Source organism: Plectrocnemia conspersa, unplaced genomic scaffold (assembly GCF_051122295.1).
Source record: "Plectrocnemia conspersa isolate PC_06_02 unplaced genomic scaffold, ASM5112229v1 ptg000008l, whole genome shotgun sequence".
In the NCBI taxonomy this organism is placed as follows: Eukaryota; Metazoa; Arthropoda; class Insecta; order Trichoptera; family Polycentropodidae; genus Plectrocnemia; species Plectrocnemia conspersa.
In genome coordinates, this window is record NW_028277172.1 from 25,207,035 (window position 1) to 25,231,227 (window position 24,193).

General features: G+C 24.8%; 1 protein-coding gene across 2 annotated transcripts in view; it reads right to left on the reverse strand.

Moving 5' to 3' along the window:
- Positions 1 to 2,212: 2,212 nt before the first annotated feature.
- LOC148233552 (achaete-scute complex protein T8-like) overlaps positions 2,213 to 24,193 on the reverse strand; it is a 31,606-nt gene continuing 9,625 nt past the window's right edge. Inside the window, exon 2 of one of the 2 annotated variants that reach the window (XM_088189842.1) lies at positions 2,213 to 2,404. The gene's annotated coding sequence lies outside the window, so the exon portion shown is untranslated. The remainder of the gene's footprint in view (positions 2,405 to 24,193) is intronic. The other variant, XM_088189841.1, reaches the window with a different exon arrangement.

The window sequence follows — 24,193 nt, forward strand, 5'->3', positions numbered from 1 at the left end:
TCGAACATCCGAAAGTCGAGGGCCGCCTGTATTTAGTAATTACAAACTAAGGCTAAGTGCTTAATATATATCTATTCATATGAACCTCGAAAAAAAATAATATTTTTTTTTCTTCTATAAATTTGTTCGAAAAATAAACCAGAGTAATGACAAGTATATCGAACGTATTGTGTGCTTTAGAGCTAATAGTGGGGCGTAAACTCAAACAGTTATGAATAATGATGAAATGGTTAGCTCTCGAACTGACTGCGTTAACGCAAATATAGTATAGGACTTAAATTTTCCGGACCCCCTTTTTGATACCCTCTCGTATCTTTAACCTTTGCTTTACTGTGATGTATACTCATGTGCGTAAAATCTTATTAAACGAATATATCTATAAATATGTCGAATTAAAAGTATAATAATGTACGATTTTATTGTCAAGGCAGTCAAGAAGTTGATGTCTTTTGGAACAGCCTACATTTGCTAAAAATAATATAACAACAAAGGAGGTTCATGAAGACAGCATTCAAAATGCATTGTATCAAATATGAAACAATATTATTTATCCATAACCTTAAGTAAAAAATGTTTTCTAAGGATTATATTTTAGGGTAATAGGTAAAAAAGTTTTTTGGGTTATAGGTAAAAACGCAGACACCTGATCTAAAATATCTTACATTTATATTCACACAATTCTCAGAACTTATTTCTCCAAATAATGACTCTCCGATTTATAAATACAAATTTATCATCAACTTCATCAAGTTCAAGTCATCATACTTCCTGGTAACGATTCCAATAAAAAAAGATCCAGCCCTTGATCCTTAATGAATAAGCCATCTAAACCTCCGTGCCCGACAATGGGGTGAATGGCAAAGGATTGAACAACAAACACAGTCCGTTGTTATTTCATTCATACATTAACGGTTTCGGCTGACGAGGACCACTCCAGTTAGCGCCCTTTAGGGGGCGAACCGGTAATAAGGTCCTGCGGTGTCACACACAAAAGATATCTTAAAAAATCGTAGCCACCGAGAGCATTTTTTATAATTTATACACTCAGTAAAAAAAACTTGGGGGTTGAGTTTAAAGATTTAAAAAAATAAGGGTAGTAAATAATGGCAATTTTCGTATATAATATATTCTTATTTAGCGTCGGTTCCGGTTTTTTAAATACTAATTATAATTGAGCATAAAAACTATGTAGATCTTTGGTACAGATGTTTTTAAGTAGTAGATTGAATGACACTCTTTTGGGTACAGGGTATTAGAAAAACAAATTATATCATGAAAAGAATATATTTTTTTATTCATTAGTAATTGTTATAATTATAAGTACAATTCGTTGGTTTGGTTAACATTTTATTATATATAAATCGCTAGTAATAGATTAACATGTGTACAGATCATAAATTATGTTTGGCAACTTAATAATTTAATTTAACACTAATTATAAATATAATATATTAAACATATCTTAAAGTAAGGCACTGGCACAAGTTTCTAATAATATTTACATCAAAAGTAGCAATTTAATAATAATAATAATAATAATTTCATTTAACGTAATATGACACTATAATAATAAAACATAAATTAAATTATAATTAAGCTAAAAAATATGTACAGATTAACTAAAATGTTTTTGATGTAATTTATTGTATTGCAGTCTAAATGATTAAAAATACAAGAAGATTAAGTTAAAAAATATGTACTATAGTAATATATTTTTAAAAATTAAAATAAATCTAATTAATTTTTTTTGGGTATATATTATAATTTATAGTACTAAACTCAGTTTTTAATAAATACAATTTCAATCTTAGAGTGCATCTAATTAAGAATAATGATCATTTTTTTATGAGATCATTTAAAAATAATATTAAATTTATATAAATATTATCAATTTAAGTATCACAATAAATTTATAGTAAAATTAATGTTTTAGGTAAATTTAGTATGCAATCAATTTTATTAAATAATAATATATATAAAAAATAAACAATGCTCTTAATTTTATACACTTGATTATATTTGAGAAGCAAAACTAAAGATCAAAAAAAAAAAATTAATAATAAATAAATCTCATGGTTGTAAAAGCTAAAATATAATACTCAAATTAATTTTTTATTTAGTCATTTAGTTCATATATGATTCAACTTTGTCTTCTTGCATTTGATATGTGAATGATTAAATAATGTAATTAGGCAAATTAGGGTCATTTATATTTTTAATTATTTTTTGATATTTATTGCCTAATTACAATATTATGTAACATTCTACAAGGATTATTTTGATATAAATAATGAAAAAAAAAATACAGATTAAGAGGATGTAATAAATATAGTCTCAGTTGATCCTTCTTGTTGATCTTATATAATCCAGTCCACGTGTAAATCAATCTTCGATGCGAACAAATCTGCAAACAAAAATAATATGAGATTAGAGATGAAAATATCAATGACACATACAGGATGTTTTTAATAATTTATCATCAAATAAAAGTTGTTTTAATATTTAATATTATGCCTCTATGCTCTGGCTGAGATAATCTTTAATCATTTATTTTATTGTTCGTCTCGAGGAAGAGTCAATTAGAGAAGTGCACCAACACTTGGCCTTTCAATTGTAGCACGTGAATTAACAGTTATCCGTTAATTGTGATGCTGTGAATGAACCAAGATTGAGAAACATGTGTATACTTAGTGTACATACAATACGAACACATATAAAAATAAAATCCACCACTTAAATTAATTGCTGAGTGACTCGCTTTCAAGACTACTATAATGAAATAATATTATATATTCCTATGTATTATAGATAATAGAAACATCTACTTTTAACTGTCGTTTGATTGTACTAAGTACACGAAAAATGTTTCATAATCGTTATTCTCCGATAAGAGTATACATTGGTAAATATAAACCGTTCATACTCAAATTGTACTTATGTACTGTATAATGTCACGTGCCGTTGATTTATGACTGTTTGTTCATGTTGATAAGTATGTCCACGTGGCTTGTTTGTATTTGAGGTACATAGATTATAGATAACTATTTTTGTAATAAATATGCTTTTATGAAAGGATATAAATATCTAAATGAATGTAAAATAGGGCAAGTCATATTGAATGACCCTGTCTGGGTTACACTTGGTCCTCTGGGTCTCTAAGGTCACGATTTCCTGTCCACTTGTATTCTTAATTCGCACTGGTTCTTGTCAGTCGATGTGCATATCAATTATTGCGCACGGGGTCCATGTATTATATTTGTATTAAAATCATGATTCATGAAAACAATATAGTTTTAGTAAATTTATAAGAGTATATTATAGTAATATATTTTTTACTTTTTACTAGAAATATAGTAAAATATTTTTTGGTTTGATATTTTAATTCATTTTAATAAAAATGTATTGAAATAATTTTTGCAAAAAAACATAATTTTCAGACTTTTGATTACAACTAAAAATTTCAAAGAGCAAAAGTATTTTTTAAGTGTTAAAAATATCTTTTCATTCGAATTCATTTTTTTCAGCAATTAAATTATTTATATGTTAAATTAAATTACATACTATTAAAATAATTTTTAGTACGCTATTTTAATTAATTTATTGTGTTTTAATTTGTATCTCATTTTTATACCTTAGTATTATATTATAAATAAGTGATATATAGCTACTTTAATATAATATATCTAAAATGTTTTAGAACTATTTGATATTTTAAAAATGCTGCATTTTAATGCGTCTAAAAAAACATTTTTTTCATTTTAATTATATTTTTTCAAGTTTAAGCAATAAATTGTTTATATAATTATTCTAATATTATAGTAAACTATTTTTAAATATATTATTTTAATTCATTTAAAAAAATATGTATTGAAATAATATATGAAAAGACTTATTTTGATTTCAACTAAGAATTTCAAAGAGCAAAAGTCATTTAAAAATTAAATTAAAAAAAATGCTATAAGGCTACTTTTAAATGCGCCATATACAGTTTTCATTATAATTGGATCGCAATAAACAGTTTTAAAATTTAAAATAAAATTTTTTAGATTTATAAATATTTTATAACAAATATATTTTTCACAATATAAATTTTATTAAAAATAGAGAAAATAACGATTAAAATTTGTCGAGTAAAAAAATAAATTTAGGTATTTATATTAATAATATTATGTTTTTTATTAAATAAATATATATTGGAATAATTAGGAGTGAAATATTTTTCTGCTTTCAAATAGCTTTTTTACTGTTAGATATTTTCAAAATGCTATATGCATTTAAAATACCATTTTTTTTCATTTCAATTTAATTTTTTCAAGTTTAAGCATTAAATTATTTATATAAATAATCAAATAATATAGTAAAATATGTTTTTGTATATTATTTTAATTCCCTTTTAAAAATATGTATTGAAATAATATATAAAAAAAATCATAATTTTTAGACTTATTTTGATTCAACTAAGAATTTCAAAAAGCAAAAGTAATTTTTTATTAAATTTTAAAAATTAGCATAGGGCTACTTTTAAATGCGCCATATACAGTTTTCAGTATAATTGGATCGCAAAAAACAGTTTTAAAATTTAAAATATTAATTTTGAGATTTACAAATATTTTTTAACAAATATTTTGATGACAAATATATTTTCACAATATCAATTTTATTAAAAATAGAGAAAATCATGGATGAAATTTGTTGAGTAAAAAAATAAATTTTGGTATTTATATTATTAATATTATATTTCTTAATAAATAAATATATGTTTTAATAATTAGGAGTGAAATATTTTTCTGCTTTCAAATAGTTTTTTACTGTTAGATGTTTCCAAAATGCTATATGCGTCTATAATAACTTTTTTTTTCATTTCAATTTAATTTTTTCAAGTTTAAGCATTAAATTATATATATAATTAGGTTTAAGTATATTATTTTAATTCACTTTTAAAAATATGTATTGAAATAATACATAAAAAAATCATAATTTTTAGACTTATTTTGATTTCAACTAATAATTTAAAAGAGCAAAAGTAATTTTTTTATTAAATTTAAAAAATAGCATAGGTCTACTTTTAAATGCGCCATATACATTTTTCAGTATAATTGGATCGCAATAAACAGTTTTAAAATTAAAAATTAAAATTTAGAGATTTATAAATATTTTTTATAAAATATTTTAAATACAAATGTCTTTTTCAATATATCATTTTAATTAGAAATAGAGAAAATCATGGGTGAAATTTAATAAAAAAATGGCATTCAGTCATTTTTATATCCATAACTATAAGTTGTATTTAAAATATACATATTTTTGACAATTTAAGAATAAAAATAAAGTAGAAAAGTGCCTCTATGCTACTCTTAAATTGGTTTTAATTAGTATACTTAAGAATAACTGCACATAGAATTGACGATCAAAAATACTTTTTTAATTAAAAAAAAATATTTTATTTTATATTTTTATTATTATAATATTATATATGTTTTCTATATATTTATATATTTACTTTAGAGCTTTGTAACATTAAACTAAATTTAATAAATCTGAAGGGAAAGTTCACATGCTAATTTTTAATTACATAATTTATTAATAATATAATAATTCCTTTTTATTAGTAATATATATTTATTTTATTATTATAAATAAATATATATTGGAATTATTAAGAGTAAAATATTTTTCTGCTTTCAAATAGCGTTTTTACTGTTATTGCTCTATTGTTTCATAAACATTTTTTTTTCAAGTACCTGTAATTATTTTTTATTGAAGCAAATTTTATATTGTCCCAAAAATACTTTGCAAAATCAACGTCACCGCCAAAGCATGCGTCGACGGTAGCCTGGAAGCCGTTCAACTAATAAGCTATCCATGTCAAAACATTTAACCTTTCTCTGCCATGTTATTTTTCCTCTCGCCTCTGCCAGAAACATGTTGATTTATTGTCGCTGAAACTGATACCACCGGTCTAAGGAGCACTTGCCTCGACCATCCACTTGTTGCTTTATCTCCACAATAAATACCTCCAAAAGGACATCGGTCGATTCGAGGACAATCGAGGACGAGGAAGGGAAGGGTGATGGCACGCGAGCGAATTCCTTCGATTCAGCGATCGGATCAAAAGGGAAACGGAAGTGGTGACATAAGGCAAAGGGAAGGCCTTGCCTCAAAGACATGTGGCCTTTGGAGTGAGTGCATAAACATGAGTGTAATCTATTCCGCCTATCGCCATATGTAGAAAGTAACCTGTCATTATATCAACTGGCGCATTGCGTATCACGAGTACGTCGCGGATCGGTAGGTTGAAAGACGAGAAAATAAAGAAGGGATTGCTTGGGAGATTCTCAAACTTATAATATATAAATATATTTTTTTATAAAAATGATCATGATCTTAGTTGTACTTTTTAAAAAAAAAATCATATGAAAAATAACTTACAATAGAGCATATTTTTATTTTTGTGATTTAAAAATTAAAATATACTAAAATTGCTTTTATACTTTTTATAATATTTTTTTAGACTAAAAATATTATAATATACCGCTGTTTATATTTGAAATGGTAAATTCAATAGTAAGCTATTATATTCACGGTTTGAGAAACCCTTTCTTTGAAGACGTATTTTGCGCGGGGTTGTATGTCGTGTCTTCACGCCCCGTCGCCCTTAACACGTGTCTCACACACGTGACATCAATTAAGCAAATATCTGGTGCGCGGGGCATTCGCCACCAGGGGGCGGAGCGCCTCGCCCGTGTAAGACGATCCAAGAAACCTTATTACGATCAAAATATTGCGGCGGAGCAAACCCGTTCTTGGTATGGAGACGCGCCCCAAAGAAATTGGATGGATGACGAATGACCCAAGGAGATGCTGCCGTAAGATTTTTTTTATAAAACTCGAACATCTTGCGAGTCTCAAAATTCATTCATAAAATATTGAATCTTGAAATTCATTGAGTAAAATATTTTTTTAATTTGTTCTGTTAATGTTGCACAAAATTCATGACATTGACATATATAAATACGAAAAGCTTTCATAGGAAGCTTTTAAGTACTTTGCCAAATGTCGAACAAATTAGACTTCCTGTTGCATCGGCTCAAGTGGGGTAAGAAATTTTAATTTCACAGACCACTGTTGCATAAAATTATACTATATAAAAACTATGTGCATGAAACTTGTATATATGTACATATAAGTTTACATAAATAAGATAAATCTCACAATAAAAGACATAAATGACGTAAATGGTTCTTTAGCCGCTTTAGTCGAATTCTCACGCATTCTTTCGCATTGGATCTTCACTTTTTGCTTAATCACAATTGAAAATCGACTAAATACCGACCTTTAATTGTAAACTTGCAATTCTCCTACTTTTTATTGATAAACATCACAATTAACTTATGTGTAGAGCGAAGCCGATGCGACCATTAAAGGCACAGATTTTTTTATCCATCCTTACAACATATGGTTTGCGCCAACTTTGATGATGAGAATTTATAAGGAAAAAAAATGGTATTGCAATGATCAGATAAACGAATCTATTTATATTTATAAATTAATTTTATATATTAAAATTTTATATTCATTTGAAATGCACTGGAATTCAGTGACGTAGAGTAAAACAGAGCTGGATGAATCAATTAATTTCATAAATTGCTACTATTTTTTTTATAAATTATAATAATTTTTATTATTAAAAATAAAATTAGTAATAAGGCTACATTTAAGTGCGTAATTTTTAAATTTAGATCTAAGAGTAAAAACAAGCTCAAATAAGTTAAATGAAAATTATTAATTATTATGCCAAAGGTTAGTTACTTAAATACTGCCTGTAAATGAATAAATATAATAAAAATTGTGATAATATTATACAAAATATTTAAAAATATTCTTAGATAAAAATTATTGATTTATGAAGAAATAAGTGCAATTATTAATATAAAATTCACATTAAATTTTGCTTATCTTTTATCATTAAAATATAGTTATAAATATTACTGTACAATAGTAATCTTCAAAATAAATTAACGATAATATTTTTTTCAAAATATTATTTTATTCGAATTTTTTTTTGATAAAATATTTCTTTTTAAATAACTACTTTAGCGTTTGCCAAATATTAAAAAAAAATATTTTATATTATTATTATTAATTAAAATATATTATAGTGTATAGTAAATGATTAATGTATTTAAAGCATAGTTTTAAGTGTGAGCATAACAGTTTTAATAAAGGAAAAATAAATAACGATTATTTATAGAAGAATTTAAAATTTATGTTATCAATTAAATAACTATTTTAAGATTAATTATGTATTTTTTAGTAACATTTTATTAAAATGTAATGTAAATTATATAATTTTCCTTAACATTTATTTTATATAAATAGTAAGGTTAGAATGTACAGCAAAAAATTGCCATATATTGTAAATAAGAAAACATTTAAAATTTGTTTACATTTTTTTTACAACTTTTTTTTTTGATAACGAAAATTATTTTTAAATTATTAATTATTATGCTTAAGGTCAGTTATTTAATATTTATAGTGTCAGTAAATGAATAAATACAATAAAAAATTGTGATTTTATTATATTATATAAAATATTTTTAAAAAATTTTCAAAATATAAAATTTCTTTGATTATTGGATTTTTGACATAAATCGGCTCTAGATTAAAATTAAGTATTTTTGAAGTAAAATGATTGTAATATATTTATTCATTTAAAATTCATATTAAATTTTAAGTAAATTATGCTTATATTTTATCATTAAAATATAGATATTAATATTACTGTACAGTAATTTTGAACTTTTTTGTCCTAAAGATAAATAAACAGTAATATTTGATACTAAATACATATAATATATTTTCTGTATTTAACTTTTTTTATATGTCGATTTTAAAAAATCTCGTTACACTAGCAAAATTGCAAATATTTAAAAATAAATATGTATTATGGTTTGTGTTAGATTATATTTGATACTATAAGCTTTTTTTATTAAAATCTTAGATTTAAACACTAGATTATAATTATGTAATTTTTTTAAAGAACAATAAAAGTATTAAAAAATATAATTGCTTTTATTAAATTAGTTTTTATAACACTGAAAAAAAATTAAATAAATTTTCTAATAAATAAAGACAAACAATCTTAATTTTATTATACTTTGATTTAAATAAGAATTGCTTAAATTATTAATTACATGTATTTTTAAAATGGAAATAAATCTTTATTAAATTTACTTTAAGAATTTGGCGTGATAAATAAGGTTTTATAAAAATAAATATTAAAGCAAGTTTCTGATCAAATAAAATTAGATTAAATCTAAATGCAATATTTGTTTATGTAAGTTATTTATTACCAGCAACATGCGTATTTTCATGGAAATTTGGTAATTAAATTAAACGTGAAGAAAATGTAGAAAATTTTCTATTTAAATGTGAATTAAATGAATTTTTACATTTTAAATATTTTTTATACTTATTAGATACAAAATTAATTTAAGCTGAAATCGCAAAAATATTTTTAATTGAATTTTGATTATAAGTTATGTTACATACTATTGAAAGCTAAGTATATGCTTTTTTAATTAATCCTATTAAACACATTGTCAATATTACAAAAAAATATTTATAATTGAGTTTTTTTATTAGTTGTTAGATTATGTTACATACTATTGTATTGTATTGTATTGAAAGCTTAGTTTTTTTTAATCATTCTTATTCAATACATTGCTAAAATTGCAAAAATTATTTTTAATTGAGTTTTTATTATCTGCTATATTAGATTATGTTACATATTGTATGCTTAATGTATTAAGTGCATATTTTAATGTATAAAAAAAAATTATTCAATACATTGCAAATTTTTTTTGTTACATTTTAATCATTATACAATTAACTATATGCTTAATATATTAAAAAAAAATTCTGTATAAATATAGTGTTATAAAAGCTGTTTTTTTAATGATGTAGAAAGTGTACTATTAAAGTTTAATTTTCTGTTAGAATATATAGCTTCGAATATAAAAACTGTGATACTTATTATTATTTAGTATTTTAATTTTTTTTTATACCGTTTGATTTATCCTGTTGTTTTTAAATAAAATAATAAAAAAAGATCAGGCAAACGACGAATGCATCCAGAAAATAAAGTCGTGAGAAGCTCTCCCTATTAGGGTAGAAGCTGTTTCCAACTATGGGAAACGAATACTATTCGTGCGTGAGACACAATAGTATGTGCACGCAAAGTTTACTTTGAAATCCAATAAGAGCAAACTGAAGAGGTGGTCAAACAGGAAAGTTTAGGAAGCGCCGGAAATCGGAGGCATCCGATACGCGTGGGATTTTGCGGAAGTTGAGTTTAATTATTTAATTTATATAACGTAATGGGATTCTATTATATATAAAAAATATATAAAAAATATGTCATAATTTATTAGTAATGTACAAAGCTATTAAAGACTATTTAATTAAATAATATATAAAAATAATATTTGGCTTAACCATATGTGGTCATTAATTTATCATTTTTTATTCATTCTAAAGGGTATCTGAGGTGAAACATAAAAAGGTAGATAAATACCCACGTATCGATGCTTTGCTGGTCCAAGAGCCATATGACCAGTGTTTTTATTGTTGCCAACACAACAACCAACTGTTGCACTCTTCTCTTGAGGGTGCACTTATGTTGTCGATTTCGGCTCAGAGGGTCCCATATGGTCCCTGGGGCCCTTGGCAGACTCCCATTATATTATGCAGGGTATGCATATAGTATGTCTATCGTGCGAGAATAATATGCGGTTCGCTGAAACCGTTGGACTCGCATATGGTGAGACTATAAACTTAATAAGTTTTCTTTTATTGCCACTGTTAGGCGTATTAAGTTGTTTTTTTACTACTTTATTCAACAATAAGTGTTTATTATTTAAAGATATTATTAAAAATCTGACGAACTGTTAAGCAATGGAATGAGTCATCTTAAAAAGACTTTTATTATTTTTTCTTGCAAATATAATTTTTTTCTTAAGAAAGCTTTTGAGTTAACATATTTGCAATTTGAATTATATGTAAGCTATAAAAATAAACTATAGCTACTGGTGCTTTATTTTTATAAGGTTATAAGTTAAAAACATATTTTTTAAAATGCTTAATCTCATATGAGATAAATTAATTGTATGGCTTATACTCTTTATAATATGTACTATTTATACCTTACATTTTTATTTTTTTAAATATCTCGAGTTTATTTGATATGTTATACATAAATAGGCATTAATATAGTTTATCTTTTTTTAACTACAACTGAATTTGAGATGCTTTTTTTAATATTTTTACATTATTGTTCTAAATTTTTAGCTAATTTTAAATGAGTTTTTCATATTTTTTGTTATATTGTATTAAAATAGCAATTATAAAAATTAAAATGGTTATTAACCAGTAGTACATTTAATCATAATAATTTAATTTTACAAGTCTAATATAATTTTGTACTGTTCAACATTTTAAAGTTTAAGTTTTTTTCAAGATTTTACTTGAAATTATACAGTTTTATAAAAAGAACTTTTAGATCTTTATGTTGTATTTTAGAGTTGCCTTTCTTAAATATGAATTTAAGTTTTCTGTATAGCTATTTTTTTTAAATAAACTAGTTAAAAACAGATTTTTTTAACCGCATATGATATTTATTATAATTAATGCACAAATTGTTAATTAGAGGTTCTGAAAAAATATTTTAAAATATAAATTGTATAATTTTAGGTATTTTATATTATTATTGTAATTTATATTATTAAATAATGGTACTACTATAAAATAAAATTGTTTGTCTGAAATAAAATAATACATATTTTTTTGCGTATATATAATTAAATAATTTAAGGGTCTAAATATTATATAAATAAAATATTTATCTAATTTTATAAAATACATTATGTTTTTTCTGTGTTTATAAAATTAAACAATATTTAAAAATAATCTACATTTTCAAATATTTATTTAAAATAGACTCTTCAGCTAATTTTTTTCTAAAATCAAAAATAATATAAATTTAGAGTCCTTCTAATATAAAGTATAAGTCAAACAATTAATTTCTTTTATGTTATTTTTTTTAATGTTATGTAACAAGATTAATCCAATTAAGAGTGGTAATATTTTGCGTACTTAAATAATTGGATTTTGATTTAAAGCTAATTAAAATTAAGTCCCAGTAGCTTCAATGGCATTTTTATGTAATCTAATTACAACATTTCTTTTATAATATTTATTATTTAGTTTTACTATCATTATTTTTTTAATTTAAACATGATGAAAAGTATTGTAAATTTAGTTTTTGTTAAAAAAAATAAAAGCTATATTTACAATTATTTATATTTGTTTCTGAAAAATAAATTAATAAAAAAAAAAATATATTATTTTATAAAAAAAAGTTTTTCTGAAAACAAAATTATTAAAAGAAATAAAAATTATTCTAATGCATTAATTATAACTATAAATAAATAAACATTGAATAACATAAAAAAAACTTTAAAACAAATTTCTAGTTAATGATTGAAACGCGGGTTTTTTTGCGCCCTCAAAAAATAAAAGGGAGAATAATTAAATTAATTAATTAAATACACAGGTTAATAACTCATGCCAAGGAACAAGAAATAAGATATTGAACAGTATAAGTTATACAATTAATTTATGTTTGGGTTTCAATTAAAAAAAAAATGTTACCTAATGAGATTAAGCATTCTAAAAAAATATGATTTTGACTTATAACTTAATAAAAAGATAATATGTCATTTTTGTTCATCACATTTACCTTCGTGTAATTTTATAATTGAAAATATATCAACCCTTATATCTATATTTTTAATTTTAGTATTTTTATATATATTAAAAAAATTTCAAGTCAGCGTATTAAATCATACTTGCAACCAAAAAAGTTTTTCTTAATATGAATCATTCCATCTATTTACATTATACTTTGTTAATATTATCCTTTATCTCGAATAAGATTATAAAAAAACAGCATTTCTTAAATTTTTTATGTATTGCTGTTCCAAAATATGGGTTTTAAAAAAAATGAATATGATTTTTTCGCAATATATTAATAAACATATTTTAAATGAAACAACATAAAAATAATGCATAAAAAAATAATTGACAGTTAAATTAAAATATGGCATTTAAAAGTAGCCCACAAATTAATTTATTTGACTGACTTTAAAAATTAAGAATTTTGCTTTTATTTTTTAGTACAATTTAGAATTGCAACAAAATAATACCAGAAAGTAGAAAGCAAAAATATTTAAACAATACAAATCAATAGCTTTTAGAGTTGTATTTATATTTTAATACTACAACTTATTTAAAAAATGTGGTTTTCAAAAAGGAAATAAACAATATATTAGTTCCATGATCTTACACTTATTTTTAGAACACGAAAACATAACATCATATTATTTAAAAAAAATTACTGTATCTTCCTAATAGTATTAACAATTTTTTTCCTATATAAAAGCACATATGAGCTAGTTAAAAAATAATAATAAAAGCTGAAGTCAGTTATATAAAATAATAAATAAAAAAAGTTTGCATGTTTTAATTTATCACACAAGAGATACAAATTCGGTTCCAGGCCTTAATTTAAGGAAAACCATCAAACGTCATTCAATAATTACGCTTCAAATACGTTAAACTCTTCAACCATTGATCCTCGACGAAAAGTTCACGCCCAGCAAAACCCAGACGGACGCATTTAAAATGTTATACAATATTATTATACAACCGTATACTTATTCTTCATTAATATTATGAGTACTTCCAAAGGCTTCAGCGAGTCATCCTCATCGAATTTCCCATTGCAAAAACGCTAACAAAAGATCTTGTTATCCAGCTGACGAATTTTCTTAAATTTTTTCGGCTTCTGCGATCAACATAATCACTATTGCCAATATGGCGCACAAATTAGGCACGCTTATTAGACGACATACGGGAGATGCTTAAATGTTTAAAACATACGGGAACTTTTTGTGTTATACTGAGAATATAATTATTTTTGGAGCGCTCAAGTACCAGCATAAATCTGTATTTGTATGCATAGTACTTGAGTGCTATACATAATTATTACTATAATGATATGCGACAAAATAAATTTAACCATAACTCAAACTGTCGGTTAAACGCCCGCGCGTCTCTAATCCTTGATTTACAACTTATTGTGTCGAATAAAATTCAACTCTACTAGGACTATATAAATCGGAATCAAACGAAAAGCTAACATGTTTTTTTTTGGTTAATCGTAAAAATGAACAAGGTTTCGTTATGGCGTCGTAAAAGCTCTCCTTTGCCACTTTTATGTATAAAATTCTAATAAGGTACATAATAGACGCATTTTTTGTCGTTGTACTATTCCATCGAATACGCCTACGTTTTTCCTGTATTTTTCGATATGCATTTGAATGAAATGTCAAAATATTATGAACTGCTTCGTACTATTGAGACATATGATATTTTATACGATCAGGGGTATCGCGTCACAAATTGCTTTATTTCATATTGATATATTTTTTTATATATCTAATTTTACGCTAATATTCTACATCTATACTTAAATGCAAATTTTATAGACAAGAGGCGTGTCGATCGATGCCAAAAACAAACTATACGTGTGGCACATGGTGCCAAAACTTGTCGTAATTATAGTGATTTAACCTTTTTTCAATTATTTAAAATAGTCAATTCAATTATCACATTATTCGGTTATATTTTTTGGATCGAATAAATTGCATTCTAAAATCAATCTACAGTTCCGTTATTTAATTTTATTTTGATTTATTTTTAAATCAAATATTAATTGTTATTAAGATGTGCACATCCTTGTATCGTATTATATGTATATATACATGTTTAATAAAAATGTAGGTAGTATCCGCTTATATAGAGATTCAACCTAGATTAATACATTATGATGTCAGCTATGAATAAAACCATTCTGAATGGATTTAATATAAAATATTACCTAATAATAGGTTTATATTTTAACGCAAGGAAATCTTATTTATATTATATGATAAAATATATTTTTTATTGCGTATGATTTAAGAAAAAAATATTTTGTAAAACATTGTTTTAATTATTTCAATATTTTATACTTTAAATCTAAAATTCATTTAAATATGAGTTTTTTGCTATAAATAAAGTTTTTACTGCTTAATAAATTTAATAAAAAATTATAAATATTGACTACTCGTTATATTCATTATTTTTTTGCCATTAGATCTTCAAACCTATGGCAGTATTGTCATTTCAATTTGGTGTAACAATAGTATTTAAAATACAGTCATTACTAAAATAATAGAAATCGTTATTATCATCATTTAGTATGGTTCGATATTCGATAAAATAATATTCAGATAATTAAAAACCGCTCCGTGCAGGAATCGGCAGATTTGAAAAATTTATGGGGGCTTTCCACAGAGTTACGCAATAAAATTACCCGGTCTGCGAATTTAAATTTCGTATTTTATATATTTTTATCTTGTTTGAAATATAAAAAAATGTAAGGTAGCAATAGTTGTTTTTAATAGTTTTCTCTACGATTTGAATATAAATAGGGGAGGATGCTCTGTAATCAATCTTTAGAAGATCGATCCGTTTTGTTCCTTCATACAACAAATCATCTTCCAATTGAAGTTTGTTGTCTTCAATGATTATTCAGTTCTCTACTATATGTATACATATATTTATGGAACGCCTATTTGTGGCGCTATTATTTAATATCATCATCCTCACTGAATATCCTTGCATTTATTGTATTAAAATATATTCTCTCACGAGCGGCATTCGTAAATTACCAAAAGAAGATACCGACGACGTTCATCGCCAATAAAATGGGATCGAACGACGTCGGTAGTAGCAATAATTTCGGATACTTTATTATGTGGATTTTTATACTCTCCTAAAGGATCGCTACCATTAAATCGGCGTCGTCCTTTTCGGAAGACTTCACCGCGAAACGGCCGATTACAATAATAATTTCAAAGAGTCTCGGAAGAAATTCCACGACGAGGAGACGTCTTCATTTGGCAGATTCTTACTTGCAAAATGCCACCTGTACGCGGAGGCCTTAACTTAATTAATTTATTCGGCAAACTTTAACGGCGTTATTGGCGAGCTCCAATTGAAATTGTTTCTTTAACGTAAACGTATGTTTATCGTATGCAAATCGGATGCGCACTTAAACTTTAATTGCTTCATCGAGATATTTATATTATTTTGAGACCTTGGCTGGATCCATTTTGAGTATGACTTTCTGATGTTTATTTTATTATATTTCTTATATAAATACCTGCAATTTAATAGACTATAATGGGCTACATTGTAAGAAAATTATTCCGTGAATTTATTTTTATATACATATGTATATATAAATTATATTTTATTAAAAAGGTACAACATAAATATTTTTGGTTATACATATGGATATATTGGTAACACTTAGGTGAAAACTATATATGAATACCACTATGCTTTTATGATTCTAATACACATGCTATGAACATCTCAAATTCAAAATGGCATGTAAACATTATAAAGCCTTTAAGAAAAATTGACAATTTCAATGTAACACTAAAAAATATTTAATTCCACCGGTTGATTCACGTTCATCAGAAAATAAGATATTGTCAGATATACTGACACTACAAATTGAAACAAAAAAAGATTAAAAAATAATCTGATTAATCAATAAATTCTGGCCCTTTCTGTAAAGTTGATAAATTATTCCTAGTTTACACTTAAGTCGTCGATTTTATGGAATAAAAATAGCATAAAGTGATTGATACTTAATATAAAATATATTCGTGGATAGAATCATCATATGTACATATATTCTATTTAAAGTAATAGTAAAAAATTTAGCTCTATGTTAATAATCATTAAAAAAAAATTTTAAGTGAATGTATTAAAATAAATTTGTTGGTTTATTACCAAATATTTTGTCAGTAAAAATATTAAGAGAGAAATAAAAAAAAAGCTAAATCTGGCAACTGTTAAGTAAGCAAAAAGTATTGGTTCTTTCTGTCACGTTTATAAATTTTGTCAGGTAATCTGTATCATGAAAAATAGAGGTGAAACATTTTAAAGTTGTTCAAATATGTTATCAGGATTTTTTAATGCATGAATTAAAATAGTACATAATGATGTGCAAAATAAGTATTGATGAAAATTTTATTTTAAGAAGTTATAAATCAGACAATAAAAAAATTAAAATACTTAGAACAATAAATACAGTTAAGTTGATATATTAAATAAACAACAATACATGTTGAGAGTTTCTTAACTAATTTCATTAAAAATATATAGCAAATTAATTTTGCCCAAATATTTTTTTTTTATAATAATAATTTTTTGTGTCCAATAAAAAATGTTTGATATATAGATTGAGAAATTTCTGATAAAAACGAAAACAAACAGCTGTTTAAATGAATAAAATACATTTATATCCAGATTTCTAGATATGTGATTTATTGGTTTATGTTAGAATTGAAAATTAAAATCAACATATATTGCTTCGTAACATATGTATATAAATAAATAAATAAATAGTACATACATTTTTTTTTAAATATAAATTTGTTATTGAAATATCTTTTTTATTTAAATAAACTATAAATTAGTTCAGTAAAAATGGCATTGAACTTTTTCCAGCAATTTTTAATCAATATATTTTACTTCTCAAGCACAAAATTATACTAATAATAAATTAAAAATTTAATAAATATTAAATATATTAAAATTATAATTACAACTAGCTATAAAGTATTTAATAATTCAGTTAACCATTGATTAACTCGAAAATATTACAACCCCAAAATTTCAGAGCGTTATACAGACTTTTGTGTTTATTAAATGGATATATTATACTTATACTGCGGTATTTATTTTGTATTATTAAGTTTAAATAGAATGCCTTAAAACATAATTCTTTTATAGTATTTAAGTAAATATATACTTCATAATAAGAAGTTAATGATAAACAAATTTTAAGAAAAGTTAACTGTAGTGGTTTTAATTATATAAATATGTTTTAAACCAGATACGAATTCACTGATATTTTTTCTTAAATAAAACCATACAATATACAAGTTTTTCTTGGATATAACTTTACTAATTAGCCGTTGGATTATCTCAGTACATTTTCGGTTAAATTTGTCTGGCATATATAAAAATTCCAACAAACACAAATTAACATAATCGTTAACTGTCACGTTTCTCACGTGCATAATTAAATGTGCATAACTAATTTCGTCCGCTTTATAATACCGATACGCTCCGAGTCCATTTTGCATTTTGTAAAAGAAAAAAAATCACGACCCTTGTTGTACTTCCTGAATAATTTATCATACATTTTATGTGCGAACTTACCCACCTCCCGTGGGTAAGTTTCAAAAGTATTTCTGGTACTAAATCAGATCACTCCTTCCATTGTGAGTCTGCGTAAAATTTACCCGATATTTACCTGAGTTATTTATCATGCCAGATTTTTAATGGGTAAACAGTTTGAGAAACTACCGATTGCACTTCACAAACTGCATTGTCATTTTGGATTGACGTTTTTTTTTGCATATGAATAGATATGTTAAAATCGAATTTAAATTAGACTATGCAGATAAGGGTAGGAATATTTCTGAATTGATTAAATAAAATATGTTGAGGGTGATTACAATATTTTTTAATGACAATAAGTGCTCACATATATTGTAAAAAGGTTACGTTAAGAAAAATCACTATGAATTTTAAAGGCGTCTATAATATATCATGTCATTTTGACGTTTTAATGGCTTCAATTTTACAATCGAAATTTGTGTAGTAGTTAGTTGCTTAGTAAACTAGTTTAATTTAACTGACATTATAAATTATTTTATTATTATAAAGTACATGTATTAAAACCAGTTTAATAAACAAAGGTATAAATATTTTGTTTAAGAAATAAATAACTTAAATACCTAAAAGATCTCTGAGCTGATAACACATAGTTAACTTACTTTTAGAAACGATATTTATAGGATTTTAAAATGGACCAAATACTAATAGTATAATTATCGATATTTTTTCGTATAATAAGTTGTAATATTCATTAAAATAGGTGATTTTTCAAAACCACTAAAATATGTTAAACCAGTGAGTTAAAGACATGTTAACTATATTTTTATATAAGAGCCAAATTAATAATATACTGCAATACATAGTTTAAGATTTTTTCCAAAGAGCTGTTCTGATCTTAGGAGAAAAATTGTTGTTTTGTAATAACATAAATGTAATTAAAAAACATCAATTTATGTCATGCAAGCAGTTTAGAAACAACGTTATATATTTATAATATATAGTCTATTCTTTCACATTATTTTTAGTTTGTAATACATATATATATATTGTACGGTTTAATTTGAGAGTTTTTAATGTTTTTACATTAGCAAGATTTTATGATAACATTACAAATTATTTCTAAATACACATTTTATAACATATGGATTTCACTTTTTTCATATGTATTTTTTGTCAAAAATAGAGAAACTCTGTTTTTAATATATAGTATATATTTTTTTATTTATTTAACATATTTATTTATTATTGTACCTTAGAAAACTTTGCATTATTGTAACTCATATTGTTTATAAATTATATATACATTTAAAAAAATATATATCATACATTTTGTATTTATATTATTTTAGTACTACAATTATTTCTGCATGAAAGAAATTTTTGCTTATACAAATGTTTAAGGATGTCGAAATCTATGTTTGCTTATCGTGATTCTGAGAGTCGGTCATAAAACTTATATTGAATAACAATGTTTTCAGAGTGACGAAAATCCCTATCCCTTTTAAAAACCTGTGAATTTAGTAAATTGCAAACATTTATTTTCTGAAAAATTGCAGCGCTTAAAAACTATTTAAATAAATTTATGTTAATTTAATAAATAATAAAAAACAATTTATCTCGAAAAACTCTCAAATTTATTAAGAAATTAAAAAACACAATTTTTTCCCCTAACAATTATTAAGAATAAATACTAGTTGTAATATATGCAACTACCTGCTATGAATGCAGCTGTTAATATATCAGATTTAAAACAACTATTTTTAATTTTTAAAATTCAGCGGTTATAAACCATTTAAAAATAGTCGTGAAAAAATATTTTTCAACAGAAAATACACAATGGAAATTATTGATAAACTTTAAAATTTTTCTGTAAATTATAATTCTCGAGAAATAGTTAATATATTATTGTCTTAAAATCTTTATATATGATAAAAATAATCCTTAACTTATATATAAGTAAATTGTTTTACAAAATTAATACCAATGCATTAAATTTACAGAAAAAAATTTTTTTTTTTTAAAAGTTAATTATTTTCCCTAATTAATTATTATTAAATGTTATAAATAATAACTGCAGTAATTTACTCATTTTTAAATTAATTAATTTGATGTACTATAATGTAATAAAGCACGATTATGAAATTATAAACGAGTTTAAAATATTCTGCCAAAGCAATAATGTTAAATTATTATCACTTCAAAATTTTATATATATATTCTTATCCCTCGATTAATTTAACGAAAATACTTTTATTTTTTAATATTCCATTTCGAAAATATTTGGTTTCAATCATTGATTTGCGCCGTGATATACAAACGCACGATTAAATGGTTTACTCTCACTCCTCGGCACTTGACCTACATCTGGAACCTCTTCCACTGCCCATGCAGTGTGTCCTATGTTGATTTTTAGAGTGCACGCGTTTTAAGTTGAGGAAACGATTTAATACAAATTTTAAGATTAGTGTATTATTACACAAAAAAGTTACATATAAAATAAAATTTACAGAAAAAAAAAGGTTTAAATATATTTAATATTTACATTATTTGTAACTTTTTTGTGTAATAATACACTCATCATAAAATTTGTAATAAATAGTTTCTTTAACTTACAACGCGTGCACTCTAAAAATCAACATAGTACACACTGCATGGGCAGTGGAAGAGGTTCCAGATGTAGGTCAAGTGCCGAGGAGTGAGAGTAAGCCATTTAATCGTGCGTTTGTATATCACGGCGCTAATCAATGATTGAAACCAAATATTTTTGAAATGGAATATTTAAAAATAAAACTTTTTCCTTAAATTAATCAACTGTATATATAAAATTCTGAAGTGATAATTAATTAATGCACCACAAATATAAAACCTACTATGAAATAAGTTTTTATTCGAATAATATTATACCAACATTTTTTTTTGTTATAAATTATAAAAATACAGATAGATTTGCAAATGTCAAAATATTTCAAAACTACGTTTATGTCAATTAACATTTTCTTGCCTCGATAAGATATTAATATACAATAAAAGTAAATTCTGATATAAGCATATTAATATTAGTGATGGCACAGTTTAACAATTATGTATAAAAATTCATAATCTCTATTTTAAAAATCAATAATTTTGTCTGTGAGTCCAGAACTTGGCAATAAACTAAATAAATTTGATCATAGTTAAGCGTTAAAAAAAATTAAAATGTATTAAATTACTTTAAAAAATAAATATTTAGGGCTACTTTAAATGTGCCACAAGTGTATAAATTATATAAAATTAGTTATTCGACTATTCCTTGAATTAATTCACATTTTAATATGTTAATCGACCATGGGTATTTTTTTCATTTTTTTCGGCAATAACACTCGCGTGTCGAAGGTCATGCTTTAGGTTTCAATTCTATATTACCACACATAGGCATGGGAATCACACAAACGAGTTCCCCGATCGGCAAATCGGAAGACTGGTATAACGAGTATCGACCTATTTATTTTTCGGGGACGCCGAAAATGAGCGATTATTTATTTGGTCGCGGGTCTTCTTTTGTGACCCCAAAATTTTTGTTAGGTATAGGCACTTTCGCACCGAACCGTTTTTCCCACGAGATCCTCAAAGCTCGCGCTAGACAATGGGTGTATATCCCAAGAAGAAAATGCCGTAGCAGACCGAGCGGGAAGAAGGATGAGCAAAAAAAATCAGTCGGAACACAAAAAGTTTACGTCATAATGCCCCTGGCACATACACATATGCGTTGTATATTCTCACGTGTGTATGTTTGATATATTGGTACCTGGTTGCACAAAACGCTTATGGTGTATTTTTGAAAATGTTCATTGTGTCCAATCGACCTTCGCTCGGGAGTTTGATAATGAAACTAATAAGGTCCTTTGTGGCCCGCGAAACTGGTATAACGGTCCGATGGATAGTGTTACATAATTTTCATATTTTTTCGGTTGACAATGTGTATTGAATGTGATTTATGGCTATTTAAGTGTGGGTATTAAAATAGATACATGTTATAGATGATTGATTATCCAAATATATTGAATAAATATTGTTTGAATAATAAAGTTAAGTCTCATTATTTGCAGCTAAAATTATGCATTTTATAATTTATAGATAATTTTTTTTATGAATTAATAAAAAAACAATGACATGACATCCATGAAGATGCATTAAAAATTTAAGCTTATACAATTTTTCATGATTTTTTTCTTAATTATTTCGTGAATTAAGGTGGATACCTTCCATTTCGGAATATCCGAAGCACCGCCAGATCTCTTAGTTCTCTGGATTTCGCATTAATAAATTTATTTTACTCTCATAAAAAATACTTATTCTTGGAAATGATAATGTTCATCATGAAAATATGCATATGTTTAAACATACTTTGTATTTATTACTTAACTAATAGATCAACACTACAGATAAACGTTCATTTTGGGGAGTTGTCATGTCATCCAACACCAATTACAGTCATCGGATTCGAACAAGTGTATCGTTTTTCGTTGTTGTGTTGTGACCGGTAACCAGTAATGCGATATTTCCATTTGGTGTTTGATTACAAAACCAGAATAAATAGATGAGCGATGAAAAGACTCCGAAATGATGTTTATGCGGATGACGGAATATTCACCGATTCTTTGAAATGTAAACTATGCGTACGAAGATTATGTAAATTTTGTCATAGAATAGGGGCATGGTTGGTTGCTTTCGATTTGGTGGAAAAAATGGTCGATGAAAGGTAAATAGTTTATTGTACTATGATATGAGCTTTTTCATTATTATGATTTGCACGTGATTTTACATTACTAAAAAATAATGCGTCACCTATACTTATATATTGAACGATTGTTACAAGTGCCAGCTTTGTTCGCAAAAAGCTTAGGAATTTTCGCACACTTAAAAAGCTTTTGAAAGCACAGTTTCTCACGCGTGAAAAATATAATACCACGCATACTTTTTGTCGAATCTCGTTAGCTTCTGTGTTATTTTTTGGTATATAAAATTTATTTAGACACGGATCGAATGGCGATGGAAATCGCCTTGACATTCAACCCTTTGGGTCCAGTGGACCCTTCCAAATAATTCAATTAATCGATGATTTTAACCGAAATCACGCCGACGTACCCCGACGAATCAACCGTGACATATTTAACTAGGACGTTAAAAAACAACCCTAAAATGGCAGCAAATTTTTAATCAGCTACCGTTATCCCACACACAAAGCTTCGGTTTCGAATTTCATTTTTGATACAATTGAACCGCTCCACGCAAAAGATTGTACACAATCTAAATTTAGTGAATGGTCGGGTTTAACTTTAAGTGATAGTGAATGAGTTAAAGTTTGAAAGAAGTGCATAAAATAGATTTGTTATGTCTAAGTATGATATAGTACAAACTTCATAATCGGTTGAAATGATCTATTTCAGAAAAAATGTAGGCTTAATAAAAAGAGATACTAAAATTGTACATTAATGATTATTTATTGAAATAATCGAAATTTTTTTGAGATATTTGAATATATTTTAAAACGTTTATATAGATCAAATATTTTTTGAGAAAAAGCTTGTGTAAAGTTTTTTATATTATCGTTAAAGAACAATATAAAAAATATTTTTATTTTAATAAATTATAACTATAACACTTTTATATTAATATTCAATTTAACTGTTGTTTCATTAATATTCATTAAAAAATATTCGTAATAAAATACCATTATAAGTTGACTGTCAAAAAAATTTAAATATGTACTTTCTTGTATCATTTTGAACTAATTAATTCATAAAAATGTTATCAAATTATTGTTACAAATTTAGAACATTTTTGA